Source organism: Rissa tridactyla, chromosome 21, assembly GCF_028500815.1.
Source record: "Rissa tridactyla isolate bRisTri1 chromosome 21, bRisTri1.patW.cur.20221130, whole genome shotgun sequence".
Classification (NCBI taxonomy): domain Eukaryota; kingdom Metazoa; phylum Chordata; class Aves; order Charadriiformes; family Laridae; genus Rissa; species Rissa tridactyla.
The window spans coordinates 4,915,210-4,925,530 of NC_071486.1; the positions used below are offsets into that span (position 1 = coordinate 4,915,210).

Here is a 10,321-nt window from a genome sequence, read left to right on the forward strand (position 1 = left end):
GCACAAGCAGACGGTTTTCAAAAAGAAATTACAGGCTGTGGCGGTGGATGCTTCTGGACCGTCACCGAGAGGAGGCTCTGCTCGTTTCACTGAACGCCACAGCGCGCTGGCACCGTTTCAACAGGCTGGGAGTTCCGCGAAGCTTTGTGAGTCGAGAGAAGAGGAGCAGCTCCACGTTATCATCTCTACTAACTACAGGAGACAGGGCAGGTCATAGAGAGTCTTGGCTTGTTATGGTTACGTACCTGTAGAAAAGAGCCAATACCTCCTGGAGACGGAGAGTCAGAAGTGGTGGCCGAGACCAGAGACAGGGGAACTGACTTTGCTAACGGGCAGATCACATTTTCTAGATTTACCAGACAGAAAGTGTGATTAACTACGGCCTAATGGAAGATGAGATTCCCAGTCACAGCAGAGCAGATTAGGACAACAGATATTCTGCTACACCAAATTCATTCATGTTTTGCTTAAATTCCTAGCGCATATGACCAGCAGGCCTGAAAAACTTCCCTTCCATTGAGGCACTATAAAAAAGTTAGGTGCTACTGCAGTATTTCAGCCTTCCCATCTCTCATCTCTTTTTCCCTTTAATAAAGCAGCGATAACAATATTTACGCACTCTGACAAGCATTTGGCAACTTGATGATAAAGGCTCCAGTTGGTGCGACGTATCTTTATTGCAATAATCTCTTCAAATTCCAGCCAGCCGCTCTGCCCCTCCATGGAAAGCATTCGAGGGTTCTAGCTGCGGGTAAACGTGGCTCCTAGTTCCTCCCTCTTCAGTGAGGAATTTCCACACTTCGCTTAAAGCACACCTTCATCTCGCCTGGCTTCTGCTGTACAGGACTGGCTCTGTGCTGAACTGCCATGTCGTGTACTAGCTGCTGGTACGAGGGGCACAGAGGGAACCCTGAGCTCTTCTAAGTGTTTTTTCTTTGCACAACTTTCCCCCTTCGTCTCCACAATGCCACTGCTTTCATTTACTGCCTCCTGCTCATGATGGTTAAATTCTTTGGGACGAGGCCATGCTTTTTTCTAAGCTGACAGCAAGGTGCTAGTCCTGCATAGATAAAGAAAAAAATGATAGGACGAGGGGTAACGGTTTTACACCGAAAGAGGGGAAATTTAGGTTAGATCTGAGGAAGACATTGTTTGCTGTGAGGGCGGTGAGCCCCTGGCCCAGGTTGTCCAGAGAAGCTGTGGCTGCCCCATCCCTGGAGGGGTTCAAGGCCAGGTTGGACGGGGCTTGGAGCAACCTGGGCTGGTGGGAGTTGTCCCTGCCCAGGGCAGGGGGTGGCACTGGGTGGGCTTCAAGGCCCCTTCCAACTCTAACCATTCTGTGATTCTATGAAAACAAAAAATGAACAAAAATTACTCCCCTCTGGAGGAATAAGCACTGGAAGCTACAGCCAGAGACATACGTAAGAGAGATTAAGGTGCAGCCCATCAGGGACAGCCCTTGCAGAGCTGTGAGCAAACACAAATTTGAATTCCATGGTCCCCAACAGAGCAGGGGCAGCTCTAAGGGCAGCTTTTCCCCTGCGCTCCCTCTCATCAGCTCTTGCACCTACGCAGAGTTGGAGTGCCAGTTTCCAACACACCGGTTCTTGCCTACAGGGCCTGAGCTGAGGCCTTCCACAGTCATTTCATAAACGTCACTGGGGAAAAGGTGGCACATGTCACCACAGGAAGGAAAATACAGCCACGCACTGGTGGAACTTCCACTCCTCCCTGCTCAGGTCCTCCTTCCTTCCACTACAGCTTTACACATCCCACATCTGCCAGACAACGACTCCGCACAACTGAGGAAGACAGGAGCGTGGAAAGACTAGACGTTTCCTGAGCTGCCTTACGTGTTCCTGTAACTCATCCACCAAGCAACCAAGGGTTTCAGAGCACATTATACATTTTCCTGCTGCAGGGCTCCTTGCTGACAGCTACTGAGGATCTCACACTTAGTTCCCAGAAACACTTTGTCAAGGGCCCAGTGGGATCTTTTGTGGGATCAGCAACTCTGAAAATTTAGACCATATACTTGGGTACCTAAGCACGGCAGTAAGAGCCTGACATTTTTTATACTAATGTTTCAGTAGATCCAGTCCTGGACTTATAAAAGAACCTGATCATTTTGCTGAAGTAGAACTAGAAGGCTCAGAATGTTGCAGGATTGAGCCATCATGGGAATCTGCAAAGTAGATTAATTTATCAAAAGGGGAAAATAGAGAGTCAACTGCCATCTCAGCTGCTCGTGCCCGATTAGATCATAGCATAGATTTGCCCTGGTTTTATCTAAGTCTCATGTACCCAGCCAAGTGGAGCTCATGGTATCTGCTAGATACCATTTGGTGCTTAATTACAAAAAAATGCGAGCGCTGAACTTGCTTGTAGACTGTCTGCTGACTCACAATGCAAACCTTTCTCTCTCTGTAGGCTGAGAGAATAAACCCGTCCTCAGCACCCCACCCAGGGAGGTTCGGAGTGACTATTTACACAGCACTCAGATACCGAGATGGAAAAGTGTTAGAAAACGCAAAGTAGAAACACACTTTGGGGGTGCTTAGTGCTGTTGCCTGGAGAACAAAGGTGAGAATTCATGCTGGACACTCAAGGCTTTTAGAAGGATCTTTGCTGCCAAGCCGACAGCCCCAGACCTCTCGTGCCAGTTGGGAGCGATGCTGCCAGAAGATGGACTTTAGATAATTGTGTCTAATGCACCTTTAAAGAGAAAAAGCCACTGGAAGAAACAAAAGCAGCGCCCGGCTGCGCAGGCTGTTTATACTCGAGGTAGCCAGAGCAGGCGGCTGCTCTTCAGGGCTTATCTTCGCTCTCTTTCTAAACAGGAAATGTATTTTTGTCCCAAGCCTTTCAGGAGAAGCCACCAGGCTAAAACACTCAGAATGTGGGGTGGCAAAAATGAGCATTTCAACTCCCTCACGAGACCTCAGAGGCGGTGGGTGGGCACCCAGAACAGCAGGGGTATCGCCGCTAACCACGATGAGAGGAACTTTCAGGGCTCGGGAGCTCGGCAGGGCTGGGAGGTCTGGCTCTGCGCCACGCCAGGGCTCCTCCAACATATCAGCTGTAGGAAAATCAAGGGATGTAAGTGGGGCTACGAGATCATCTCTTGTGCATGCAAAAACTGCCACAGTCGGCATAACTGAGGAGGGAGAACCTGGGGCAGGGAAACAACAGAAATTGCATTTTCCGTGGTTCCTTGGTGGAGGCATTACCTCTGGTTGGAGCAGTGCCAGGCTCGGAGGTGCCCGTTCCTGAAGACTGAAGAGAACAGCACAGATTCTTGCTTCCCGTCCGACAGCAAACCAAAGCTGCAACACCCCACAGGTTTACTGTCTCCTTGCTTAGCGCCATCTTCCCCAACTAATGGTGCAAGCAGCTGGTCTTTGTGTAAGACTGCAAGGAGAACACTGTGTCAGCGCTATACTGGCTTTGCACAATTTTTATGTCCTCTAGTCTTGCCTTAAGTTTCATGATATTTAGTCTCAAAGCACTTGGAGTCATGGATTCAGCAAGGTGGGGTTTTTTGTTGTTGTTTTTTTTTTTTTTTCCTTTTTCTCTTTAAAAAGATCCATTTCCACATCTTTCAGTTGTAGAGAAAAGCTTGCAAACATGATTGGCCAAAAACTGCCAAAACCAGAAGGCAACTAATTTTTTTTTTTTTTTAATTAGGAGTCTCAAGACTTAAACAATCTCATGATTTTTGAGACTGCAAAGCCTGTCTCATATTGGAAGGACTGCATTTGGTAAGAGAGATTTTCTTGTTTGGTAGGGAGATGGGGTCACTGCGTACCACTTACTGGATTCCACGGCCTTTGCAGCCAAGCAAACAAACTTGCTCCCTCGTCAAAATCCTTATTGATACTGGAACGGCTCCCACTGTTCACAGCTTAGCATCAATGTACTGTCCCTGCAGGCGATGCAGAAAGAAAGAAGCTGTCCGTGAAACTGTGTATATGAGCGTTGCTAAACCGGGTTTGAAATCCGGGCATATCTGCTATATTTACAGAGAGCAGGACAAACATTTTAGCATTCCCCCTGCTGTTCCCTGGGCTGCATTCTTAACCTCTGCCTCTTCTAGCCAACGTCCTTTCCCTGTACACAGCATCACGTGCTCAGTTGCCTTCCTTGCCTTTCGGGATGTAGCCAGAGTTTTGAGCTGTGCCACCCGCCAAGTGAGCTGTGGTTGCGCCTTGCCCTGCCAGGAGGACGCTGCAGAACCTGGCAGGGAGGGATGTCCTTGCTACGAATGTACAAGGAGAGACAGCCAACCACAACAGCAGCACAAAATCCAAACAACTTCACTAAGGGGAAGTTAGAGAGGAACTGAACAACGCCTCTGCTGAATCCTCTTCCCCCGCTGTTGCTTTGCATTTACGTTTTTTGCTGTCGCCTCCAGTGCGCAGGTAAGCCCAGATTTCCCCTGTGTAAAAAGGAAGCACAGCTCTGTTTCGGTCCCCTGCCTGACAGCAGCCATGGACTCCAAGAGTGCACACTCCAGCTCTCTGAACCTCTGGCTACTGTGAACTTCCATCCTTAGCCCTGCTGAGCCATGCCCCCCATGCTCTTTAACCCTCCGCACCCCAAGGACAGCCAGGAACCACTTTGGAAAGCTGCTGTAAAGATAAGGATCACTTTGCACCATCTTATTCTACTGCCTACAGCGCATCTCTGATACCAGCCTGCCTCTCCTTCCCGAACACATCACTCCTCACCCATCTCAGTCCTACAATGAGGCAGGGAAGAATTTCCTGGCCAGGTCCTTAAGGAACAGCCCAGTAGATGCCAGGTTTGGAAGGGTCCCACTGTCCTCTGATGTAGCTCAAGCTTTCCTCATCAGCGCATTAGGTAACTGTTTGCATCCTGCCCACTTCCTTCCCACTCTTACCCCAAGGGGGAAAATTTTATTTCACTGCAGCCCAGAGTCACATTGCCATGGGGCAAAGCAGACAACTCTGGTGTCAGTTTACCATTTCCAGCTCGCAGGATAAGATTTGAGGGCCGTCCTTGTGAAACAGCCTATTTTGATTCAAATCTGTTTAGAGAAAGCTGCCTATGGACTGAGCTCGCTCCCACCCTGCGTATTTGGTACCTGCAACTTCAAGCTACCCTCTGCCTTGCCCCCCTTTAGTTCTGCTAAGCTAGAGACAAAGCAATGGATTTCTTTCTGGCTCGGGTGCCAAGGAAACTGTCAGCTCCCATTCAGTCTCCAAGCCATTCCCTGCAACACATTTGCTCAGCCGCTTGCAAATGATGCCCCCCATGAGCCATCCAGTCGATTTCCCAGGATAGCTTCAGCAACGAGCGCTGGCCAGGGGACCCTGGGACATTAGGTAGGTAACAGACGAAACCAGGGGCCCTGGTATGCAAGAGGCTGATGACCTTGACTGAACAATAACTTACTAATACAAGTCCCTCTTGCACAAGGACAACTAGATGAAAAAGCTGGTCTTGCTGTTTGTTCCAGTTGGGGGCCATCTCATCTCTTTAATGAAATTCTACTTATTTGCAAAGGGACGTAAAAAGTTCCAGTTCCTTGAATAAAGCAGGGCTCAAACAATGAGAAATGCCGCCTTTGATTATAACTCCAAACCCTTTCTCCAGGCAGTACCACAGCACTCAACTCACACTGGAGGTGTCCCAAGACTCATTCTGACAGTGCCCTTGGCTTTTCTGTCCTACTAAAATTTTTTTCCTCCCATCCCTACTTCTCTCACATCACCACAACTCCTCCAGCCGACGTCCTTTGCTTCTGCCTCAGCAAGCCCTGCTGCTTGCATGACAGTTCTCAGCTTTGCCAGAGAGTTTTGTGCGGAACTTGGAGTCAGTTCTTTCAGAGTAATTCTTTGGCTCCATCACAGGCTTGCACACTCCTGCAGCTGGCCTAGCAGAAAACAAAAAGGTGGTCCTAGGCCTAGGTCTTGACACCTGAGCACAAGAGGAGATAGGACAGATGGGATTAAAACAAACAAGAAGAGGGCAAGAAGGGTGAGAAACTCACTTTGAATGAAAGTCCACCCTAAAGCAAAGCCCCTGACGTGGTCTGAACCATCACCAGTTTCTGAAGGGAAAGCCCTCAAACTGCTGATTTCCAGCCTCCTGAAGCCTTGTAAAATCTCCAGGCCCACCTGGCGGCATATCGGCTGAGAGGAAGAGTTGCCTCTCCGGTAGAGGAACAGGTATCTTTTAGCCAAAAGAGTCAGAGAGCCTAAACGAAACACGCCACGTTCAGAGGGCACTCACACTTCTCATCACTGCAAACTGACTTACAAGATCCCGCGGACATCCACGTGCCCATGTGCAGCACATCACACACGAACAAGGACCGAGCTCCCAGCCTGAAGGAGCTGTAGGAATTTATGTATATCTAAATATACATTTTGCAGTCTAAACTGAGATCAAACTCCACCCATGAGGTAAAGAACTATGCGTTGTTGTGGATACTGCCAGAAAGAAGCGATTTCCAGGGGTATTTGCTCCAGCAGCTCAGCTGTTAAGAACAGTAATAAAGAAGGCAGAGAACTGACACAATTCATCATTATTGGATGAACCAGGAAACCTGAAACAGAAAATAACTATAAAATATTTACAGAAACCACACCAGCCATAGTTGCTGAAAAAGAAATTTCTTGTCAAACCAGTTGATCAAGAATAATTATCTATGAAACTTTAAAAGATTAAAGTTTCCTTTTTCTTGACTATTTTATTATACAATTGATGGGCAGATATTTGCTTCAGGTAAACAACTGCACCCTGTTTATAGCCCACAGTGCAAATATTTCCCAGCATGTTTATTCTGAAAAAACTTGTACTGTACCGCCAGGAAGTGACTGCAGAAGAAAGACACCCAAGCTACGCTCCTTTCCAAAGCACTGGCTGGAAGCAGCTGTTCGATAAGCTGCATCTTTGCTGGATGGTGAATCCTGCCTTAGAGGAACTCGGATACTAGAGTCAGGGGAGAATGAGGCCATACACCTGTCTGCAAAGAAACGTGAAAGTGATCCTGTAGGATTGGGAGAACCTTGATTCTATTTCATTAATTTAAAAAAAAAAAAAAAAGCTATCACCAAAAGAATAAGACTTTTCCATTCAAATCTCACAATGACAGAACAGGGCAAACATGGCTATCTCATTTGCTTACCATCATCCGAGGTTTCTCTGTCTTCACAGGTCTTGCCCTTCTCTCCCTTTAATCTCTCTAAAAGCTATTTTTCTTTCTGTGTCATGTTTCTCTAGAATTTTTATTGCTTTTTGCCATGCCTGGAGTCAGGAAGGAGGTATTCTAGAACCAGCCGAGGCATCAGCTCCTTTGCTTCTGCTATTACCAAACAAAATAAAAAATATTAATAGTGACTGTGCATTGATAACTTTGTGATTAATTCACCTCCTAATCAGCCTCACTATCTCAAATCCTAGGGACGACTTTGACCCAAATGTTAAAAATTGTTCCGTGATGAACCCTACTCGATATTATTGTTGACGATTCTGTGTCACTCCCAGCCCCAGCAGCTCAGGAGACTTACTAAGGGGTCACTGGCATTCAACAAACCACTTGTTTAACAAAGGAAGAATGGGAGAATTGCCTGGGGTCAAGACACACAAACACCATTGGAGACTTTCCCCAGCAGTGGTCCTAGACAGAGTCCCCCCTTTTTCCATATGGTAGAGTGAGTGCTCAAATGTGATGTGATGAGCACTGTCAGAATGGGATCAACTACAGAGGACGATCTATTACCCCCCTTATTCCCGTTTTTTAAGGAGCTGAGAAACCTCTTCTGGAGTGGATTTAGCTGTCGCTTGCCTTGATTTTTATAGGGGATTTTTTCTCTTGTAGAAGCCTAAACATGAGAGCTGGAAAAGATGAGACAGCCTTGCCACCAGAATTAACACAGGTCAGGTCGTTACCATTCCTCCTCTACAGCAGGGCGGCTCAAAAGTCACCAGCTGATAGGCCACGGCCACTTCACAGTAAAATTCCAAAAAGAGCATCTTAAAAGTGTTCCAGCTGTGTACAGAGACCAGACACACGCTGAGAAGTGCACATGATTCAGACAGCATCCGAGGCAGCCTCACGAGGACAAGTCTCCTTGAGGTTCTTTCTCCTTTTCCTGACTTTTATACAGCATTTCGCAGCTTTTCCACCACATGACCCCCAGTTACAAAGAAAGAGAGCAGCTTCTCTCTCATTCAACTATAGCAAAAGGGTAAGGCTGCAGGGGGCTGACATCAAGTCTGCTCCTCGGCCAGATGGAGAAGATTCCCAAGAACTCAAGTAATTTGTTTCTACAGACTTTCCCCTTTTTTGGTTGGTTTCGGTTTTTTGGTTTTTTTTGTTTTTAATCACTGTAACTTCCAATATATTCCAATGAGGAATGTGCTGTAACTAGCAGCAGGTTGAGTCCAAGTTTATTAGCAAGGCTCACTACACACCAGGACAAATTTGTCTACACTAGCAAGTTTTTAACCTGCTACGCAAACACAGCCCCCTACGGCAGATGCAACACGTGCCTAGAGAAGGCATTTCCCATCCGTTTCTTGAGGTAGGTCCACGTACTTCAGAGAAAAGTCAGGAGATCAAAGTAAGTTTTGAGAAATGTTACAATATCAGTGAGGAAAAGGAGGTGGTGGCTTTTTTTCTTTAAAAAAAAAAAAAGTATGTTATGCCAAAAGCTATTCTGCCAATGCTGCCAGATAGACCAGGTTTATGTTTAAAGCTTGTTTAGTTGTTTTGGTGTCAGCAACGCCTTCAAGCATTTAAAGTCTTGGGAATTTTTGTTTATTTTAATTAGTACAGTGTTCTACCATTAGATCAGAGAACTGGTCTCTTCCTTGTTGGATTTGAACTAAAATGACTGAATGTACAAAGAGAATAATTCCCTAGAGCCTACTTCCCACGCTGCACTCGGCGGGCACATTGGTCTCAGCTGCTCTCTTCCCATACGGAATACTGCTACAGGGCTACTGGGCATCTACCAGGTTGTACCTGGGGAAGCAATACTAAGAGGCAGAGAGCTACCCTTTAGCCAGATTTGCCAGGCGTCAAGGGAGCTGGTTTCTCCTCCCCAAATTGTCTTAGGGTCCAAGCTGTAACATGGCTTGGGTACCTCTTAAAGAAGACTTCGTAGTTCCTGTCCTCACCTACACTCAGCACGGCCGTCTAGCAGAGACCTGGCCAGTGGAAGGCAGAGTCCATGAATCTAAAGCGGACTGAAGTCGTATTTCCGGAAAGAAACAAATATCCAACAAGCTCACCTTAGATCTGAGCCAAGATAGCAATATTTAGCACTCATATAACAAGTCTCTTTTTCAAAGCGATCTATTCACATTAAGAATATTTATATTTGCATTTAAGTGACTTGGGAAAATGAAATACAAGAGGTAATGCAAGTTAGTAAACTCTGCAACTTGGTCTTTTAAATTGAATTGCACTTGGTGGTGGTGGGAAAAGGAGATGCAAGAGTAAGAACAAGGACTTGCACCCAAGGATATTTTCTTTTTTCCTTTTGGCACCCCGCTCAACAAAAGAAGGAAATGGGGAAAATGTTTAAGAATTCTCTTAAGTGGTATTATGCATTTAAAGGTGCAAAACCAGTTTAATGTGAATAAGACTGAAAGAACCTGAGTCACTTCCAAACGTGAGACCCAGTTTGCCTTTGAGAAATGCGTCACCTATTGGTTTAAAACCAACGTACCAAACTGTTTCTGGGAACAGAAAGAACAGTTTCAAACGCAGTATCGTAATCAGCAGTGAAGTAAAATGAGAAAAAAAAAAAAGCCAGTTTAGGGAAAAAGAAGTGATGGCTCTATATAATAAATAGGATTATACTCAAACTATTCCTTCCCTTCATTCATTTCTCAGGAAGTGAAACAGAAACACAGCACACGCTTTATGAGAGCTACGATAATATCCTCTTTATAAAACATTCAGAAGACCATTTAGCTAAAAAAAAATTCCAAGCAGAAAGAGACATTTTAAAAAAAAAAATAATCAGTACTAACAATCTCACATGAAGAGGAGGACAGAAGTTCTCAGACATAAACCACTCCAATTAATCAAAAATGTCTGAAAATGTTTGTAATGAACAAAGCTAACAGGCCTCACTGTTAGGGAAACCCAGTAATTGATAATGCTAACCAAAACCTCCTAACAAGGCCAACTGCTTAGTTAGAAATGCTTAAGGAAAAACGATAGTGTGACAACAGGAAATTTATTGTTGCTGGAACTGTTATCTTATCTACTCAAAGCAGAAATGTTATTCGACCTGAAAGAAGAGATATTATTCAAATAAAATACCAGTCTCTTCAA

At 45.8% G+C, this 10,321-nt stretch overlaps 1 long non-coding RNA gene across 1 annotated transcript; it reads right to left on the reverse strand.

Annotated features, from left to right (window-relative positions):
• Positions 1 to 3,211: 3,211 nt before the first annotated feature.
• Positions 3,212 to 6,328, reverse strand: LOC128900224 (uncharacterized). Its single transcript, XR_008463239.1, has 3 exons — positions 5,733 to 6,328; positions 3,816 to 3,925; positions 3,212 to 3,411 (listed from the first exon to the last, which is right to left on the reverse strand). It is a non-coding gene; the product is annotated as an uncharacterized LOC128900224 (long non-coding RNA).
• Between the last annotated feature and the right edge of the window lie 3,993 nt (positions 6,329 to 10,321).